The sequence below is a fragment of the Glycine soja genome, chromosome 4, assembly GCF_004193775.1.
Source record: "Glycine soja cultivar W05 chromosome 4, ASM419377v2, whole genome shotgun sequence".
NCBI lineage: Eukaryota > Viridiplantae > Streptophyta > Magnoliopsida > Fabales > Fabaceae > Glycine > Glycine soja.
Window position 1 is genome coordinate 38,418,584 of NC_041005.1, and position 21,040 is coordinate 38,439,623.

Consider the following 21,040-nt stretch of genomic DNA (forward strand, 5'->3'; position numbering starts at 1 on the left):
ATTGTGGGTTCTATTGGCCCACCATTTTTAGAGATGCTCATCATTTTTCCACCACTTGTGAGCAGTGTCAGAGAGCGAGAAAGATTATTACATATAGGCATGAGATGCCCTAACAACCCATTATTTTCTATGGGACTTTTGATGTTTGGGGTATTGATTTTATGGGTCCATTTTTTGTTTCTCATGGTTTTTCATATATCTTGCTTTCTATTGATTATGTTTCTAGATGGGTTGGCTAAGGCCACTAGAACTAATGATTCTAAAGTTTTTATGGATTTTGTGAGATCTAACATTTTTTGTAGGTTTGGTGTGCCTAGAGCCATTATCAGTGACAAGTCATTTCTATAACAGAACCTTGGAATTTTTGCTCCAAAAGTATGTGGTTGTGCATAGAGTTGCTACAACTTATCATCCCAAAACTAATAGGCAAATAGAGTTTTTTAATAAAGAGATTAAGCAAGTGTTGCAGAAAGTAGTGCAACCTAATAGAAAGGATTAGAGCAAGCTATTTGAAGATGCTCTATGACTCATAGGACCTCGTATCGAACACCTTTGGTGATGTCTCCCTATATGTTGGTTTTTGGTAAGGCATGCCACCTTCCGGTGGACATTGAGCACTGTGCTTACTGGGCGGTGAAGAGTTGTAACATGGCATTTGATGAAGTGGGTATGGAAAGGAAGCTTCAATTGCAAGAACTTGAAGAGATCAGCTTAGAGGCCTATGAGAACTCCAACATTTAAAAGAAGAAAGTGAAGAGGTTTCATGACTCTTGGATTCTTATGAAGGATTTCCATATTGGCCAAAAAGTACTCTTGTTTAACTCTAATTTTATTGAAACTTGCTCTTTACAGTTTACTCAAAAAGAATGACTGGAATTTTACAATTGGAAAAAATCAAATGCGGATGCAATTATACTTCTCTGATAGCTTTGTATGGCTTTCCATTAGATCTGCTAGCAACAAATAACTTTTCCTCCATGCTGAAAAAAAGGGGGAAAAATAGTCACAAATACTAGACATAAATAATGGAAAAAGGGTCTCCCCAAAAGATAACATGCAAAATTACTTACTTTTTATTGGAAAGAAAATGTAAAGCTTAGACTTGGCCAAATGTATATGATCAACAACTGTCAGATTCAAGGAATCCATATAGTACATGGCTGTCCTAAAAATGGGCTGAAATACAAAGAAAATGTTTTCATAGTCATTAACTATTTGAATAGCATGATATATATATATATATATATATATATATATATATATATATATATATATATATATATATATAATATAAGTATGTAGCTTTGACAAATGACAATTGAGTATTGACCACCAATATGTTGAGTAAAGACTTATTTGCACATAGAATAACACAAATTTCAGGATAGTTTCATTTAGTGGCAATGCAAGTGACACCAAAATGCAGCTAAAAAAATAAAGGTGGTTCACGCTAAAACTAAAAGCAATCATTTTGAAAATGATGTTGGTACTCAGATAATAATGTTAAATATACCTGAACAATACGGTGTGCAAGATTAAAATCCTCTACTGTCAAACCATATCTTCTCCATACACCAAAGAATGTAGCATACAAGACCAATTTCTACCCAGAAAAAAAACTTTTCCTTCTATCCTCATTCCTCGTATATACTAAATTACTTTAGTCCTTGAAATGAAGAAAAAGAGGAGAAAGCAGTTCATGTAGTTCCAAAGAGGTTTCAACAATCCAATTCCCATTACTGATCTTGAAGGATACTCGTAGTAAAAGTCAAAACTTGTTCCCATTCCAGAATCCTGCAAAAAATCAGAGACATGTAGTCATGATTAGGTAAAATTATGTCTCTTTGAAATGTTGCTACAAACAATATATACAACAAATATCAATTTATCCTACATTTTTCAGATATCCCCATATATTTTGCTTCATTTTATGGAGAACTATTCAAACTACCAAACCATATTACAAGATTATTATAGAAATTACCAGTAGTAATTCTAAATACTGTGATTGAAATGCTCCAACCATAGCCTCAGGCCTCAGCCATGTAGCCAAAAAAAAGGCAAACAACCAGCTCCAAAGGAAAGCCAGACTAGGTAAGCCTCCAATCATGCTTTTATACCTTATGTAGGCTCCAACCATAATTAACCACATCTACTCATTTGTATAATGAACTCCTTCAAATGCATGGGCGTAGTACAGCTGGACCATTTTCATGCCTTCTGCCACATCCATTAAATGAATAGTCATATAGGAAAGTCATAGGATAAGAGAATGTAATAACTTTGATGGAGAATCCAGAAAGGAATTGTCATGCCTGGCAAAAGGCACCTTTAAGCTTTATAATCGCTATGGGCCATGGAGAGGTTTTGTTCTTTTTATTAAAACAAGTCATTTCACTCCAAATGAGAACTGGGCCTCCCTTCATTTTGGGTAGAAGATGATGCAAACTATTTGTTTGTCTTCCAACAAGACGGGAACTTATCCAAGAGATCAGAAAAGGGGTTACTCTGGTTTTTTTTTATTATCATAATATTATTATTAGTGTAAAATATTTATAGAATAATCAATGATTAATCTATGTCGGATAATCTGACTCGTCACTCTTAAAAATTAGAAAAATGTTGTATTTTAACCTTTAAAATTTAGTTTTGAGCCTATACCTTGAGTTTCTCTTTTGTTTTCTTTTTAAATATTACTGAGTTTCTTTTTAATTACTAGCCTATTCAAAGCTTTTTAATTGAAAAAAAAAAAACATGTAGAAGTCCATAGTCAAAATTCAAAGGCTTTATAGTGTGAACCAATAATGACACATAATAGAGCCACACACTTCAGCCACTATCTTAGGAGAAGAGACAGGCGACACATAAACAAATTTTAGGTTTATAAACTTTTGGCTTACTCTCATTTCAGTTTTGGATATTACAAACATAACTCTTTTCTCAATGGTATAAGTAAATGTAAATCTATCTTAAAAGAGTACAAAATTAGGGAGAATAAGTGTTAGTCTTAGTGCGTACTGTGTTAGCTTATTAATTAGCAAGGATATGGATGAAGACACAGATTTTCTGCAAAACACGTACATATATATAGCATACAGTACGGTTAAATTAATTAAAGTGTGTTGATTTAATGAAAGGGATGTATTTCCCTTCAATAAGTCTAACTTAGAAAGTAAAGAGATACTCTGGAATTGGGATAAGGAATAAAAGGGTAAAAATATATTGGGAAGTCGAGGAAGGTTAGATATAATTAGGCTTTGTTTATGCTATTCTCTAAATTATTTAGACGAAGTTTGTTATTATCGAAATAAAAATAAAACTTAGATTAAGTTCTTTATATTTTTATCATCAAATTTTTTAGAGGTAAATTTGTTTAAAACACAATTAGGCATTAAATATAAATGTCTATTAATACATTGTGTAAGACCAGTTCTTTTTACTAACTTAAAACGTACATGATTGCTTTGCCCATATAATTTTGTTTTAGTTGAAGTGAAAGTAAAGCAAAGAGAATATGCCAAATTGCCAATTAATTGCCACCGCCTCCCCAATGTAGTAGTGGTTGTTTGAGATATAATCAGTTTTTTTTTGTAGCATTTGACCCATTTCCATTTGTCATCGTGGTTTGACCATCTGTCTTGCTGGGGTCGGATGGCCTACTATTAAACTCCACAAATCAGTAAAATGTTTGCAAGAGCTCTGAATGTAAAATCATGTGGTTGAACGCCAGATTTTATCATTTCCTTGAATGTCTTTGTAGCTTCCCTTAGCCTCCTACCCATTTGTCTTGCTGGGGTCGGATGGCCTACTATTAAACTCCACAATTCAGTAAAATGTTTGCAAGAGCTCTGAATGTAAAATCATGTGGTTGAACGCCAGATTTTACCATTTCCTTGAATGTCTCTGTAGCTTCCCTTAGCCTCCTATCCATAGAATACAAACCAAGCTCTCAAATATCTCTTTTGCTTGTTCAACCATAAGTCACTCAGTATAAAGATCAATCATACAATTAGAGGAAAATAAAGAAGGACCTTCATCTGATAATTGAATCAACTTGTATGTTTCTTGTGCTTCTTTCAGGTAACCTACTTTAGTATACAACTTTATCAAAGAGTTATATATAGCTGGATTCCCTGGCAGTCCTGACTTTCTCATTTCGTTAACATAATTGATGGCTTCTTTAACGCTTCCAGCATCAGCAAAAGCGTTGATAAAAACACCATAAATAATGACATCAGGCTGGACGACATATCGAAGCATTTCCTTGTATAATTCTTCTTCCATTTCAAATTGGCCTAACTTTGTGAAGCTTGATATCATAACACAGTATGGGACACAGTCACTCACAAGTCCTGCCTCCTGCATTTTTTTAAGATAAGATTTGGCAATGTGTGGCTTGTCAGCACTGGCCAAAATATGAATGAGAGAACTGTAGCTGCATTTGTCTGCAACAACACCAAATTTTTTCATACTATCAAACAATTGACATGCTTTATCATAGCATTTTCCTATCCCATAAGCCTTAATCATCACATTAAACTCAAGGACAGTGAGCTTCTTCTTTTCTTTGCAGCAAATAAAGACTTTCTCGGCTGCTAAAGTATACCCCCGCTCTCCATATGCATCAATATTGGCATAATAACAATCAGAATTGATATTTCCAGCTGGGTGAAACCTCCTGAACCACAACCACGACTGCTCAAGCATACCTGATTCTACATACATTCTAGTCAACGCAGATTGGGTGAATTCATCAATCTCAAGATCCCTTTTGCCCATCTCCCGTATGAGCTCTTCCGCTTCTCGAACCATTTTCCTAGTCGAGTATGCATACAACAGGGTTAGGTAACTCACAACGTCTGCCTCAAGGAAGGCCTCTTTCATCCTTGCAAAATATTTAGTTGCCAATTTGACCTTATTATTCTTAATATTAAGAGAAATGAGGATGTTATACGTCCAAGTGTCGGGTACACCCCAAAACTCTCCCATTTTCTGGAACAGCAAACAAGCTTGTCGTAACCGTCCACAGTTTCCATACAAGTGAATCATTGTATTGAGTGTAACTGTATTTAGCGATCTGCCTTGTCTGATGATCCTAGCAAAAGTTTCACATGCTACGCGAAATTGACCACCCTTCCCATACGTGTCAATCAAGGTAGCATATGTATGAGAGCTTAAACAAACATTGGTATGTGATACTAATTTATCATCCACACTGTCGCAACATGCCCTTTTGCAGGCGAGCGAGGCAAGGCTCTCGGGTGCGCTTTCCAAAGGAGGAAAGATGCGCGGAGTCGCCACCAACATTTATTTGTGGAAAACGTCAGAAAAAACCGAAGGAAACCGGTCAAAAAAGAAAATTCCAAGTTCGGGAGTTGTATTGAGGAAGGTATTAGCACCTCTCACGTTTGTCTCAAAGGACAACAGCCTATTTTTTTTTTTAGAATTGTGGAAATTGTGTTACCTTAACTTTTATTTCTTTTTATTTTTTTTGAGGTCGACAAAAGCGGAGCTCTTGCTCCTATGTACCCTCCATCGAAGAGGAAATCAGACCTACGTAGTTCTTTTTAAGGGTGAATCAAGCGATTCTTTTTTACTTGGAAAGTGGTCATTTTAAGGCGTTGGACCTTAAAAATGATCCATTTACTTGGTAAGAAAAACTGAGATATTGAACTTTTCAAATCCTTTTTTAGTGAATTTTTTTTTGGGGACGAGCTTGATTTTGTGGGTTGATTTTAGCCTTAGTTTCACTTTAGTTATTAGTCAATTCAATTAAGAACGAGAAATCCCAAAGAGAAAACGTCCGATTGATTTTTCCGCTTTTATTTTTCTAAAAGGTATTTTTTGATTATTAAATTATTATTTTACCTCTTTTTTGATTTCCAACGTGGTTACCGAACGGTCGGATTTCATTTTAACAGAAATTAATGGATATTACAATTCACATGATCAGTGGAAATTTATTGTATTTTTTTATTAGGCAAGAAAACGGCTTAAACGATCGGTTAAAGCTCGCCAAAAACGGAAGAAAAGAAATCAAAATTGAACGAAATAAAAATGAAAGCCAAGAAACAAGAAATGAATTAAAAGTCTCGGATTTGGAAACTTACCCGTTGAAGAACGAAGAACGGATGAAGAATGGTGAATAACGGAGGAAAACCTTCACGGATTTGCTTACGAAAACATCTCGGAAGCGTTACAGAAGCACCTCGGCTTGGATTTTCTTCACGGAAACAATTTTTTTTCATCCAAAACAGCTGAAATACATCAACAAGGGGGTCCGGGACCCTTAAAACAGCCCCCTTCAACCTATTTATAGGAAAAAGGGGAAGGAGGTTGCCGCCCAGCTCGCCCAGGCGAGCTGGGTTGCTTCCTCCAAAAGCAATCAAGCTTCAAAAATACTCTGGAAGGCCCAATTTCAAAATTTCAAAATTGCTATTTGCACCCCCCCCATTTTTGATAAGTTCACCCCCCTTCTTTCGTAATTTATGGAAAAGTTACGAAAGTCTATAGGACTTGATTTTCTTCTTTTATCTCTTCTGTCTCACCCATATTAAGTGAAATATGCTTATTTAGGGTTATGGAAATTTTACGGAAGCATTACGGGTGTCCCAGAAGCCTCGGAAGCCCATTTTTTAACAAAACGGGGGAGGTGGTTGCCACCTAGCTCACCCAGGCGAGCTAGGTTGCTTCCACCTTAAGCAAGAAATTGCCCAGAAACGTCTAGAAGGGCCAAGATTCAAAAATTACTATTTGCACCCCCATTTTACTAAATACACCCCTTTGCTTATTTTGGTGATTCTTTTTCTGTAACTTTACGAAACTTTACGAATTTCGTAACGATACTTATTTTCTTTCCGTAAGGTTACGGAACCTTACGGATCATGTAATTACTCTTTTTTAGCTTTCGAAAAAGTTACGGAAACTCACGGATTGCGTAACAATACTTCCTTTTGATTTCCGTCACGTTACGAAATTTCACGGATTGCGTAACAACGCTTCCTTTTGATTTCCGGCACGTCTCGGGACTTCACATATTGTGCAACAAAGGGTGCCAAGTACTTTGAAGCGGTCAATTAAAGGTTGCATGCCATCAAGCAATAGTCCCCGGACGAAATTAGGGTATGACAGTTGCCCCTATTTACTTACCTTTTATCGGAGATAAGAGGAAAGCAAAGATAAAACACTGATTTCGTCCGTCTTCGCCCTTTCCGTGATTAGTCTATGACGACTCCCGTCTCTCCTTCTCCTTTTTTCTACACAACACAAAACAAAACACAAACAACAAAAACACCAATAACATAATATACATATATACACATGTTTGGCGAAGGAACCGATCGGGAAAATAACAAAAACCACATTTCCCAGTCACCGGAGGCTCCGCACCTGATGGTGGAGGACGCATGAACAGCGCTAAGCAATCAATTCATGGGTCTCCGAACAAGATTTCGAGGGTGGAGGATAGGAGAACAGCGCTAGGCAATCAATTCGCTGGGTTCTAGCCTCGATGGTGGAGGATGCATGAATGACAATCAATTCATGGGGCTCCGAATAAAAGTTGAGAATGGAGGATAGGCGAACAGCGCTAGGCAATCAATTCGCGAGGCCCCAGACTCGTTGGTGGAGGATGCATGAATGACAATCAATTCATGGGGCTCCGAATAAAAGTTGAGAATGGAGAATTGGCGAACAACGCTAGGCAATCAATTCGCGGGGCTCCAGACTCGTTGGTGGAGGATGCATGAATGACAATCAATTCATGGGGCTCCGAATAAAAGTGGAGAATGGAGAATTGGCGAACAGCGCTAGGCAATCAATTCGCGGGGCTCCAGACTCGTTGGTGGAGGATGCATGAATGACAATCAATTCATGGGGCTCTGAATAAAAGTGGAGAATGGAGAATTGGCGAACAGCGCTAGGCAATCAATTCGCGGGGCTCCAGACTCGTTGGTGCAGGATGCATGAATGACAATCAATTCATGGGGCTCTGAATAAAAGTAGAGAATGGAGAATTGGCGAACAGCGCTAGGCAATCAATTCGCGGGGCTCCAGACTCGTTGGTGGAGGATGCATGAATGACAATCATTTCATGGGGCTCTGAATAAAAGTGGAGAATGGAGAATTGGCGAACAACACTAGGCAATCAATTCGCGGGGCTCCAGACTCGTTGATGGAGGATGCATGAATGACAATCAATTCATGGGGCTCCGAATAAAATTTGTTGGCAGGACCGAATGGTCCACCGGGTTTTTTCCACCTAAAAAGGCAAACGTGCTTTTTGCAAAGAAAAATAAATCATTCGCGAGAGCACCATATCTTAGAGAAGCAATATACCCGTGCCAAGGGTAATCTTCCTTGTAACCGAAAATGAAGGGCAGGACATCAACATTTAGCTTTTAAATGAACATTCAAGGGAAACATCGGGTTAAGCTGAAACTGGGAATAAATCACTCATAGTGTATAAAAACTCACACAGGCAAGTGTTTTACCCTAGCCTCAAACCATAACTGCACCATGACTTGATTTTGCACACAATTTCCTATCGAATCAAAGATCACACGTATGATCACGGATCAATAGGATTTTCTCGAGGGTAGTGTTTTTTGGAGAGGAAGCTGGGTGTTTCGGTCTTTTCCTCTTTGTTTATGTGGGGCGGGATATCGCCAGTCGAGAATGACTTTGAATGGCAATCCGAAAGGAAGAACCACCAAAAAATGGGTTTTCCTTTGCCGACAGTCACTTACCTTGCCGAAAATTTATCTAGTCTGAAGATCTTCTGTTCTCTTTCTTTCATTGATCGGGAATTACTCTGTTTTCCTCCAATTGTTCCTTTTTACTTCCTTTCGATCTTCGGTCGGGAATCCTTCTTTTCCTTTCTTTTCATTTTTTCCTTTTCTTTCTTTTCATTTTTTCCTTTTCTTTCTTTTCATTTCTCCTTCTCCACTTTCTTTGGGAAATCGGGTTTTAGCATTCTATTTGCTCTCCCTTGAGGAGATTCCGCTGTCCTTTGCTTCGGGAGAAAGGATGAGGATTCTTTTTATAGGCCAAGGTTCAAAATAGTCTAAGGTTGTGTCTCAATGGGGTCTTTTATCGTGGGAGCCCGATCTTGATATCTGGGGAAAAACAAATTCGTGTGTCAAGGTGTCGGTCTCGGGCCGAACTTCCATATTATTCCACAAGGCACGCGCAACAATGATGATTTGGAAACAACGTGCAAAATTAGTCATGGCCACAGCTAGGTGGGCACTCAAGCATCCAGTTTATGGCATTGTGATACTACGGTTGGGGATTTACACAAACAGACCCAACGTTTCCAAATTGTGTTCTTTCATTGGTTCAATGAAACCATCCATTCTTATCTCGGTCATTTAGGAAAATAAACTCTTAGCGTCAGCCCTTTGTTTCCAAAAGATATGTTTGCTTTCTACGAATGATTTATGCTTCCTACGACCATAACATGCCGACCTTCGAGGTCTTCCTTTCTTTTCCTTTTTGTTTCATTTTTATGTTCACAAAAAACTATACATCCATTGCCATCTACGAGAAAAACTTTTCTTTGTACACCTACATTCCTATACATGACGAACTTTTTCTGTACACACACACATTAAAATTCTTTCTCTTTACGTCAACACGGTCTATATACAAACCCTATTCATGTTCAAAGATTTCTTTTTTTCGTTTTTTCCAACACACACCCGTAGCTTATACAAAAGTTTCTTTATATACACTCGTCGCTCACACCCACAAGAATTTCTTTTCACACATTATTTACACACAAAATCCCTCTATAAACATTTTTTTTACATATAAAAACTCTTTTCTTTTCTTTGTACACATAGACATGACATTTTTTCACAACGATTCTTTCTTATTTTTGGCGTTATCACAATTTTGGTTCATTTTATTTTTTAGGACGATGTTCCTAAATGAAAAACTCTACACGGTTCCGGAATTTCAACGAACACTATTGAAAATCAACGAAGTAAGCACTAACATAACAGTTCAAATGACATGTATGCACAAAACAAGAGTCAATCAAAACGAAACAAACGTTAGTCCCTCAACTCATAGAAATAAAATAACATGTAAATGATAAAGGATGAAACATAAAAAGAACATGAATCTGGGGATCCCACGGTCATGTGGCTCCGCATGCCACCGGACTTTTGGGTCACGGTAACAAAAAGTGGGGTGGTCGACAAAAGCAGGGCTTTTGCTCCTACGTATCCTCAATTTGTGATGAGGAACTCAGACCTACATAGTTCTTGATAACTGTGAGACTAAAAATAGTCTCGGTGTTTTCTTCACTAAAATGCGAACATGCTTTAGTAAAGAGACAAAACTTCCAACTGATCAGAGCAACATATGCTTTTTTTTTTTTTTTTTTTGAAAAATGATGTGTCTATCGAGGAAGGAGAGTATGCTAATGAAATTTTCTCATAACCATAAATGAGATTTTGGATGTTAGCATTTCGTTTCTAAACGACCATATAGAGGAAACACTGGGTCCAACAAAGACAGGAGAAAATCACTCAAAGTGTATCAATCTCACACAGGTAAGCTTTTTATCCTAATTCCGAACCATAGATATGTCATGACTTGATTTTGCAAATCATTTCCTATCAAATCAAAGATTACATGCGTGATCATGGATCAATAGGACTTATTTTGGGAATGGTTTTTAGGCGGAGAATTTGGCTTTGAGTGTTTTTGCCTTTTCCTCTTCTATTTTTGTTTAGTGCGTGGCGAGAAAGTCGCTAGCGCACAGGATTTTGTCTGCAATCAAAGGGAGAGGACCACTTTAGGTCGTGGTTTCCTTTTTCTTGTTTACTTGGTGACAATTTTGTATTGTTCAGATATTGTCTGGTCCAAAGACCTTTCTGTATATTTCTTCTATTTTCTTCCGATCTTTGATTGGGAACTTTCTTTTTTTTTTTTTGCTTTCTCCCCCTCTTTGATTGGGAATTTTCTTTCTTTCTTCTTTTTTTTTGTTTTCTTCCGAGGGCAAGGATTGACATTCTCACCCTGGGTCAAGGTTTATGATAAGTTGGGATTTTGGCTCAAGGTTTGCAGAACGGCTGGTCATGATATATGTCAGGGTTTGGCCAGCGGTTCGGGGATAAAGGGGATGTCCCACATTATTTCCATGATATACATGCAACAATGATGATTAGGAAATTTTATGCAAAACTGGTCATGCATGCACCCATGTGGACACTCAAGCATCAAGTTTTTATGGTCATGTGACACTAGGGCTTAAGATACATTTTCCCTATTTAAGTCAACCCAGTGTTTCCAAAATATGTTCTTTTATCAAATCATGCATTCATTCGAGTCCATTTTGGGCGTTCGGGAAAATTTTCACAGCATTCACTCTTCAGGTGTATACACATTTTTTCAAAAACTGGTTAAGATCAGTAAAATCTTTCAAAGAAAAGTTGGAAATTATCTCTTTTCACAAGCATGTTGTTTTTTAGCTAGACAACTTTTTATTTTTTTTTATTATTATTTTTTCTATTTTTTTTCCTTCTTTTTCTTTTCTTGCTCGCTCTCTTTTTTTTCATGAGGTATTTTGCTACCTAAACATATGTATATTTTTGTGAGGTATTTTGCTATATACATGCGTGTCCAAGGTATCTTGCTACCTAAACATACATATATATGTTTTGTGAGATATTTTTGCTATATACATGCATATCCAAGGTATCTTGCTACCTAAACATACATACATATATATATATTTTGTGAAGTATTTTTGCTACATACATGCATATCCAAGGTATCTTTCTACCTAAACATACATATATATATTTTGTGAAGTATTTTTTGCTACATACATGCATATCCAAGGTATCTTTCTACCTAAACATACATATATATATATATATATATATATATATATATATATATATATATATATATATATATATATATTTTGTTTACATACATGCATATCTAAGGTATCTTTCTACCTAAACATACATATATATATTTTGTGAAGTATTTTTTTTTTGTTTACATACATGTATATCTAAGGTATTTTCACTACCTAAACATATATATATATATATATATATATATATATATATATATATATATATATATATATATATATATATATATTTTGTGAGGTATGACTACCTTCCGAGCTTGTGCTCATTTTATTAAAATTCCTAGGATCATGAGCAACTAGGTGTGTCCTGCTATGACTTGAAAAACAAAAGTGATCAAATAACAAGCAGAGATTTAAAAGGTACTAGATTGCCTCCTAGTAGCGCTTCTTTAACGTCTTGAGCTGGACGCCTTATGACTTGTCGGTCACGGACCTAGTACTTTGCTTACCTTTGGCTTTGGACTTGGTCGCCTATTGGTCGGCCATGTGCCGTAGGCAACACTCCAACCTTTTTGTGGATGAGCTGAGGTGAACTCTAGAGGTAGTGGCGGTGCGTCTGTTGCCCGCTGGAGGCCATCCTCAAACTGCTGGGGTGTTTCGCCCTGCGCCTGCTTGAGGGCGCAATACTTCTTGATGAAAGCTCGATTAGTAGGGGGCCTGATGACCTTGCTGGGGGCAACAGGCACCCCGTAGAACCGGCAGAGGCCCGTAATCAGAGCTGGCAACTCCAAGACTCTGTTGGACTTCTCCGGGTCCACAGGGTGTCTTGTGGGCGTGATCCCTACAAACAATAGATGACATCAGACATCAGTTGAGAGATGTGCCTACTTACCTATGTCACAATGGCATGAACTTGCTGGGGGGGACGGGCACCCTATAGGACTGACAGAGGCCCGTAACCAGAGCTGGAAACCCCAGGGCCCTGTTGGACTTCTTCGGGTCCACTGGGTGTCTTGCGGGCGCGATCCCTGCAAACAATAGATGACATCAGAAATCAGTTTAGCCACATGCATACTTACCTATGTCGGAACGACACAGACCAACTGATACTTCCACAGGGGGAGATCGACATTGCGGTCGTTGGGCAGAATGTTGCTAAGTAGCAACGTCATCTATATCTGTGTAAGAGTGGTCATGTTGGCGCGCATGATCCACACTCGTTTCTTTGCAGCGGCACGGGTGAAATCTTGCCCCGGTATGTATAGTAGCTGCGTGATAGCCTCCCTCTCTGGTTGTGCTTGCACAGTTGGTCGCCCTCCAATATTAGGGGGTGGCCCAGGAACTAATAAAAGGAAACTACTGGCCCCTTAACCGGGAGTGCAAGTCTCGGTTAAGCATCTAAGGGCAAAGGATCCTAAATTCTCTTAAGGTGTGGATATGGAACACACTGAAAATGAGGATGCGTAGCCCTCTAAAGGCGAGGGCGTGCAACCCTTTAAAGGCGAGGGCGTGTAGCCCTCTAAAAGGGAGGACGTGTAGTCCTCTGAAGGCGAGGACGCGTAGTCCTCTGAAAGTGAGGATGTGCAGTCCTCTGAAGGTGAGGGTACTAGTACCCAAGGGTCCGCCCTTATGAGAAAGCAAGAGATTGACTCATTGAGAGGACCAGTCATTCCAAATTCAAAAGATTGGACATTAGATGTAGGAAATCTATGCAGTTAACATGAATTTTAGGGATGCAGATGCATGCAACCTTTATCGTGAAATTTGGTAAATGCGGAATTTATATGAAACAATGCAAAGTAATGGAAAGTTGTACAATGTTCATGACATTCTTTCCCTATTTTGTGATTTTGATTTTGATTTTTTTTTTCTTTTTTTTTTGGAAAACACAGATTGACTGTCCTTTTGAAAGAGGCGATAATTCATGCAACCTTATCCTATCTTTGCAAATCTCTCCGGGAACTCCCTCAGAGTGTTTGTTCTGTTTGATTTAGTCACTTGACCATTTTGAAGTGACGACAATGGAGCCGTTTGACGTTTAATCAATCCATTGAAATTCTAGGGTTTGTCACCCCCTTTTTTTTGCTTAAAAAAACATCGACGGGTGAGAACTTTTGATCTGCCCCTATGTTCACTTGAGGCTCATGCATGATGCCCCAGTGTAGGGCTTTGAGGTACCAATCGTTGTCTTTCGTCATGACCTTGTAGCAGGGAACCTATTGGGTGAGAACTTCTAATCTGCCTCTAGGTTTGCTTGAGGTTCATGCACGGTGCCCTCCATTGCCCCAGTGTAAGGCTTTGAGGTAACCAATCGTTGTCTTTCGTCATGACCATGTAGCAGGGAACCTATTGGGTGAGAACTTCTAATCTGCCCCTAGGTTTACTTGAGGCTCATGCACGGTGCCCCTCATTGCCCCAGTGTAAGGCTTTGAGGTATCCATCGTTGTTTTGTTTTCACAACCTCGTAGTGAGGAAGAATGAAAGAAGTAGTTGATTCTTGCAAAAAGAATTTTCCAAGGACGAGAAATAGTTGAAGGATTTTTTCAGTTGATGGATTAAGTCAAATGACTCTTATGTAGAAGCAAGATATTTTGATGTTTAGATGATGCCAAAGGATCAAGTGCTTCTAAGTTTGATTCAAAACAAGAATCCAAGAATCCAAGAAAATCAAGATATATGATCAAGTCGATCTCTAGAATCTTAGGAAGAAGTTTCCAAATTGAAAAAGCAAAAGGTTTGGCCAAAGAATTCAATCTAAATCATTTCAATTTGAGATTTACTCTGGTAATCGATTACCAACAGCTGAAAATGTTTATACTAGAAATTTGAATTCAAAATTTATAATGTGTAATTGATTACACATGGATGGTAATTGATTACCAGCAGTTTATTGAACGTTTTAATTCAAATTTTAAAGCCTGTAATCGATTACACAAGTCTTGTAATCGATTACCAGAGGGGATTTTCAGAAAATAATTTTCAAGAGTCACATCTATTCAAATGGTTTATGAATGACCATCAAAGGTGACTTGGAAACACGAATTTAAAGAGAGTTTTCATTGCCCAAAAAGTTTTATCCTCTCAAAAAGATTAAGAGTTTTTCTGAACTGAAATGTCTTATCCTGTCAAAAAGATTCCTTGGTCAACCACTTGCATATTCAATAAGGAATTTTGATTGATCTTCATTGTACAATCTATCTCTTTTAAGAGAGATTTCTTCTTCTCTTCTTCTTATTTCTGAAAAGGGATTAAGAGACCGTGGGTCTCTTGTCGTAGAGGATTCTTGAACACAAGGGAAGGGTTGTCCCTGTGTGGTTCAGACTTTGTAAAAGGAGTTTTACAAAGAGAGTGGAAAATCTCAAGTGGGTTGTTTGAGGACTGGACGTAGGCACGGCAAGTGGCCAAACCAATATAAATCAAGTTTGCATTCCTCTCTTCCCTTAAACTTCTTTTATTTATTGCTATTTATCTTTTGCTTTAAAGAAGTTTATTTTGAATTGTCTTTTGAGTAATTCATGTTAAGGGTGCATTGTTAATAAAAAAAAAGAAAGAGTGAAAGTTTAATTGGGGGAATAGTCTTTGTATCTTAATTCAACCCCCCTTTTTTTCTTAAGATAACTGAGGCCATTTGTCCCACATCCTATTCTTGATAACTCACTTCTCTCTAAAAAGACAAACTTTCCGGAATGATAAAATGAGGTCACATGAACGTCTTGAAAACACAATCAATCAAATGCTTTTTTTTCTTTTTGAACTCTTTTTTTATTTTTATTTTGAAACTTATTTTTTTTGAACTTTACTCGTTGTTTTACGACACCCCCACCAACGTGCAAGACGAGTAATCTCTTATTGAACGGTCTTGGAAGTCCAAACTCAGGAGCACAAGTCGCTTGAGCAAACAAACCAATGGCTTGCACCCACATTCCGGTGAAAGTTGAATAAGCAAAGATGCGTTTGTGAGAGGACGAGGGACAAAGATATCAACTTTATCCATTTCATTTAACATTGTAACTGTGGTTTACAATAATGGTACAAACTTGAAAATCTTGATGAGTCATTAGAGACATCTAACAACAGCTTTCAAAATTGCCCCATGTGTGGCATCTCTTGCCAATGTCAAGATTTACACGCGATTCTCCTCAAATTTCATCCAGCCTGCATCAATTAGACCTTGCACCTTACACTTCAAGGCCCTACAATGCTCAATGGAACGCCCCGGGGCTTCTCCATGACAAGCACATGTTGCGTTCGAGTTGTATTCTCGGAGAAATAGAGGTTGATGAACCTTGGCTGGGGTTATGGCTACCAATGAATTATCAAGTAGATATGGGAGCAAGTCAGCATAGGACACTGGAATTAGGGTGAATTCTACAGGCTTTCTTGCTGCAAAATTCATTTCTTGGTTGGTGTTTTTGGTTTGTGCTAAAGGTGGTGTTCGTCATTGGAAGTGCGGTAGACAAACTTTGTGGTTGATTTAGGGATGACCTTTGCGGATAACTGGGCGGTGGGTAAGGAGATGGTTTGTTATTGGCTGAGTAATGACATTGTTGGGTTGGTGGGAAACTTGGCTGTATAGGAATGGCAGTCACAGCATGGGCTTCTCCCTCATTCTCACCCTCTTCATTTGCCCCAGTTTTTTTTTATAACAATGATTAAGTTCATTTTATTTTATTTTATTTTTCAAGGAAAGAATGTAATGAGCAATGCAACCAATGAAAAGCATGGATGTATGCGAATGATGCATAGTTGAAGTATTGCAAATTTTTACGCAGGACATGGGGTTGAATCAATTTAGATTTTCAAGATGGTCCATGACATCTTTGTCAAGGTGAAGCTAGAAGTAACAAGGATATCAACAATCCTAAACGTGTTTGGCAGTAGACGAAGCAATGATGTAACACGATCCATCTTTTGCCCCAATTTTTGCAAGATGGTTACTTCCATGCTTCAACTTGACTTAATGAACCTTTCCGTAAAAGCATGAGCTTGGTTCAACCCCATAATCCAAAGAATGACAATTTGATCGCCAATACTTCGGCAACATTTCATAGAGATGAAAGACTCGAGAATATGTATGCTATGCATGGAAAATGTAATTATGCAATTGAGATGCCCGAAGAAACATCTTTTCTTAGTTAACCCTGCATTAGGTACCATGTTCAATCATTTCGTTTTTAAGTGAAACGGGTTTATGATCCTAACATGGTTGGCTCATGGTACCAAATATATGCAGCGTGAATTTTCATGCTTCCCTTTTTGTTTTTTTGTTTTGCAGAGGAAAATGCAAGGATCATGCATGAGCGAACATGAAAACAAAAGGTATGCAGTTTGTAGAACGAAAAGTATGTTGAATGCATATGCATGATGATGCAATGACTCATGCAAAATGTGATGCTGGAATATGATAATGGAAAAATGTAGGAATGATATGTTCATTATGATGCCATGAAGAGATGCTTATGTGATGCATGATATGAATGCATTTACGGACACAAGGGCCCGGAAAATTATCTCTTCTTACTTGCGCATTTGGGGGTGCAGTGCCCCATGTGTGCAGTTTAAGAAGGTGATATGGATTTTCCGGCTTCCCATGACAAAAGACGAGACCAACATACAACGCGTGCGTGACGACATGATGTAGACGCACAAAAAGCATAACACGGGGATGCACAGAGTACGGCAATATCTTCAAATAATCATACAACAAAAGCGTACATGACCTTTAGTTTATATGCATGACAGTGTCTAAAAGGCACGCAGCGTGTTCGCTTCGTGCCCCTATTTTAGGGACCTATAGGATAATATCTAGGGGTCTCTAATAACTACTCCCAACGATTCATAACTCACATGGCTGTTTTCTAGAGGTATCATCACTCAAGATAATAATATTGTGGCGGTATGGAATACCAGCGACAACATATTATAAAGAGAGAAAGCTTTAGACGAGGTTTCACTATTATCAAGCTAGTCGGAGACCTAGCATGATCATAGATTCGCCCCCCACTCCTTAGATTCCCGTGAACCCGGGTATAGGGCCCCTTTTTTTTACTCAAACCCATAGGTGCTTAAATGCAGTGTAAAAATGTGGAAAAGACAGCAGTTATTACATTTTACACAGTTCAACAAATGCACACACAAAGTTTCACAATTCTTTAAAATAGGCCTAACTCACAAAAAACAGTCCCCAGTGGAGTCGCCAACTGTCGCAACATGCCCTTTTGCGGGCGAGCGAGGCAAGGCTCTCGGGTGCGCTTTCTAAAGGAGGAAAGATGCACGGAGTCGCCACCAACGTTTATTTGTGGAAAACGTCGGAAAAAACCGAAGGAAACCGGTCAAAAAAGAAAATTCCAAGTTCGGGAGTTGTATTTACGTTTGAGGAAGGTATTAGCACCTTTCACGTTTGTCTCAAAGGACAACAGCCTATGTTTTTTTTTAGAATTGTGGAAATTGTGTTACCTTAACTTTTATTTTTTTTTATTTTTTTTTGAGGTCGACAAAAGCGGGGCTCTTGCTCCTACGTACCCTCCATTGAAGAGGAAATCAGACCTACGCAGTTCTTTTTAAGGGTGAATCAAGCGATTCTTTTTTACTTGGAAAGTGGTCATTTTAAGGCGTTGAACCTTAAAAATGATCCATTTACTTGGTAAGAAAAACTGAGATATTGAACTTTTCAAATCCTTTTTTAGTGATTTTTTTTTTGTGGACGAGCTTGACTTTGCGGGTTGATTTTAGCCTTAGTTTCACTTTAGTTATTAGTCAATTCAATTAAGAACGAGAAATCCCAAAGAGAAAACGTCCGATTGATTTTTCCGCTTTTATTTTTATTAAAGGTATTTTTTTATTATTATATTATTATTTTACCTCTTTTTTGATTTCCAACGTGGTTACGGCATGACCGAACAGTCGGATTTCATTTTAACAGAAATTAATGGATATTACAATTCAAATGATCGGTGAAAATTTATTTTATTTTTTGATTAGGCAAGAAAACGGCTTAAACGATCGGTTAAAGCTCGTAAAAAACGGAAGAAAAGAAACCAAAATTGAACAAAATAAAAATGAAAACCAAGAAACAAGAAATGAATTAAAAGTCTCGGATTTGGAAACTTACCCGTTGAAGAACGAAGAACGGTGAATAACGGAGGAAAACCTTCACGGATTTGCTTATGGAAACATCTCGAAAGCGTTACGGAAACACCTCGGTTTGGATTTTCTTCACGGAAACAATTTTTTTTCACCCAAAACAGCTGAAATACATCAACAGGGGGATCCGAGACCCTTAGAACAGCCCCCTTCAGCCTATTTATAGGAAAAAGGGGGAGGAGGTTGCCGCCCAGCTCGCCCAGGCGAGCTGGGTTGCTTCCTCCAAAAGCAATCCAGCTTTGAAAATACTTTGGAAGGCCCAATTTCAAAATTGCTATTTGCACCCCCCCCATTTTTGATAAGTTCACCCCCCTTCTTTCGTAATTTACGGAAGAGTTACGGAAGCCTATAGGACTTGATTTTCTTCTTTTTTCTCTTCCTTCTCACCCATATTAAGTGAAATGTGCTTATTTAGGGTTATGGGAATTTTATGAAAGCATTACGGATGTCCCGGAAGCCCCGGAAGCCCATTTTTAGCAAAACGGGGGAGGTGGTTGCCACCTAGCTCCCCAGACGAAATTAGGGTATGACACACACCTAATCTAAAAGGTGCACCTCTTATCCATCTTCTGAAAAACTCTTGAGCTTTTTGAAACTCTCCGACCCTCTTGTACAAGAGAACAACAATCCCCATGGTGACCTCATCAGGCTCCATTCCTTGACTTTGCATCGTCTGAAGCCAAGCAAGTGCTTCCTCTTTGAGTCCACGTTTACTATAAGCATCAATCAAGGTCCCATAAGTGGAATTCACAGGGGCAACCCCTTTCGCATTCATTTCGGTCCATAAACTCTCCACGAGGTCCCACTTGCGTGCTCTGGCGAGGGTGCAAAGCATTATGTTGTAGTGAATGACGTCCAAGGTGAGTAAAACTTTTAGAATAATATAGTGCTCTACTAGGCCTCTACCCTTTAGAATCGACCCACCGTTTCCCTTGTTCTAAAAGCCAGCCAGCTAGGCAGCCAAAAATGGAGTAATCATAAATAATGGAAAACAAATGAACCAAAGATATAATAATTTTCAAAGACAATAACAACACAAACGAGCCTCATCTCACTCATGAATGCCCTTACATACAGAGAATTTAATTACTTCACCTCTGTAGATAATTGGCATTGTTATACACCTACAAAATCGGGCCTTGGTTAATGGATGTTGTACTGATTGAAGTAATATTTTTGTCTAATTCAAGCTCTAATTCAATGTAATTAAATTAGTGGGCACATAGCAACTTTGGCATGGTATTATTATCATGTGAAAGAAGCTTGTTGCCCTCAACATGTTAAAGAATAGATGAGTATACTTTTCCCTGTTCTGGTCAAGTTAAGATGTTAGCCAAAACTTAATTTGTTTCCATTTTAAAAAATATTTAAATTATCCTTATTTCACTTAAAATAAACCTCTTTACTGGTTGTACTATTTTATAAACCTTAAACATGATGCATTGTTATTTGAGTATGATTGATCCAACTGATAGTTTCCCCCATTCATGGTACAGATTATATGTCGTCATCACGACATTTGTGTTAGTGTTTTCCCTGTAATTGCATCCCCACACTCATTGTCGTTGACACTGAGCATCTTTCGAGGTATGTCTCTATTTTCAAAAAGTGGTATGATTGTAACATGTCGTTGTTCAAATATCGGCATTGTTTCATGTTACTAGTTAGTTGCATTATGAGTGAATCTTAGTTGCCCGTTCGAGATTCGATACATCAATTAATACAGATAGTTTGAATTAATCGATGTATTGATTCATGAATTGTCTGTTTGGACAGTTTGGGATGACATATTTTTATAGTTGAATCATACGTAGAGGTAAATTATCTTTTGAATGATTTGAAGAAATTTCGGTATACTGCATTTCACATTGTTCTTCGGGTGCATATTTGATTGCGGTGATTGTTCACACATTCACCGCTTTCATCTTGTGTACCTGAAAACCAATGCGAAATGCTGCCGAAATTTCATCAAATCACTCGAAAGAGATTTTACCTGTACGTTTAATTCAACTATAAAAAATGTCTTCCTGAATGGGATAGGGCCACACCTTTAATGCA

At 38.1% G+C, this 21,040-nt stretch overlaps 1 pseudogene; it reads right to left on the bottom strand.

Moving 5' to 3' along the window:
* Positions 1–894: 894 nt before the first annotated feature.
* On the bottom strand, positions 895–20,096 carry LOC114410784 (annotated as a pseudogene).
* Positions 20,097–21,040: the final 944 nt, after the last annotated feature.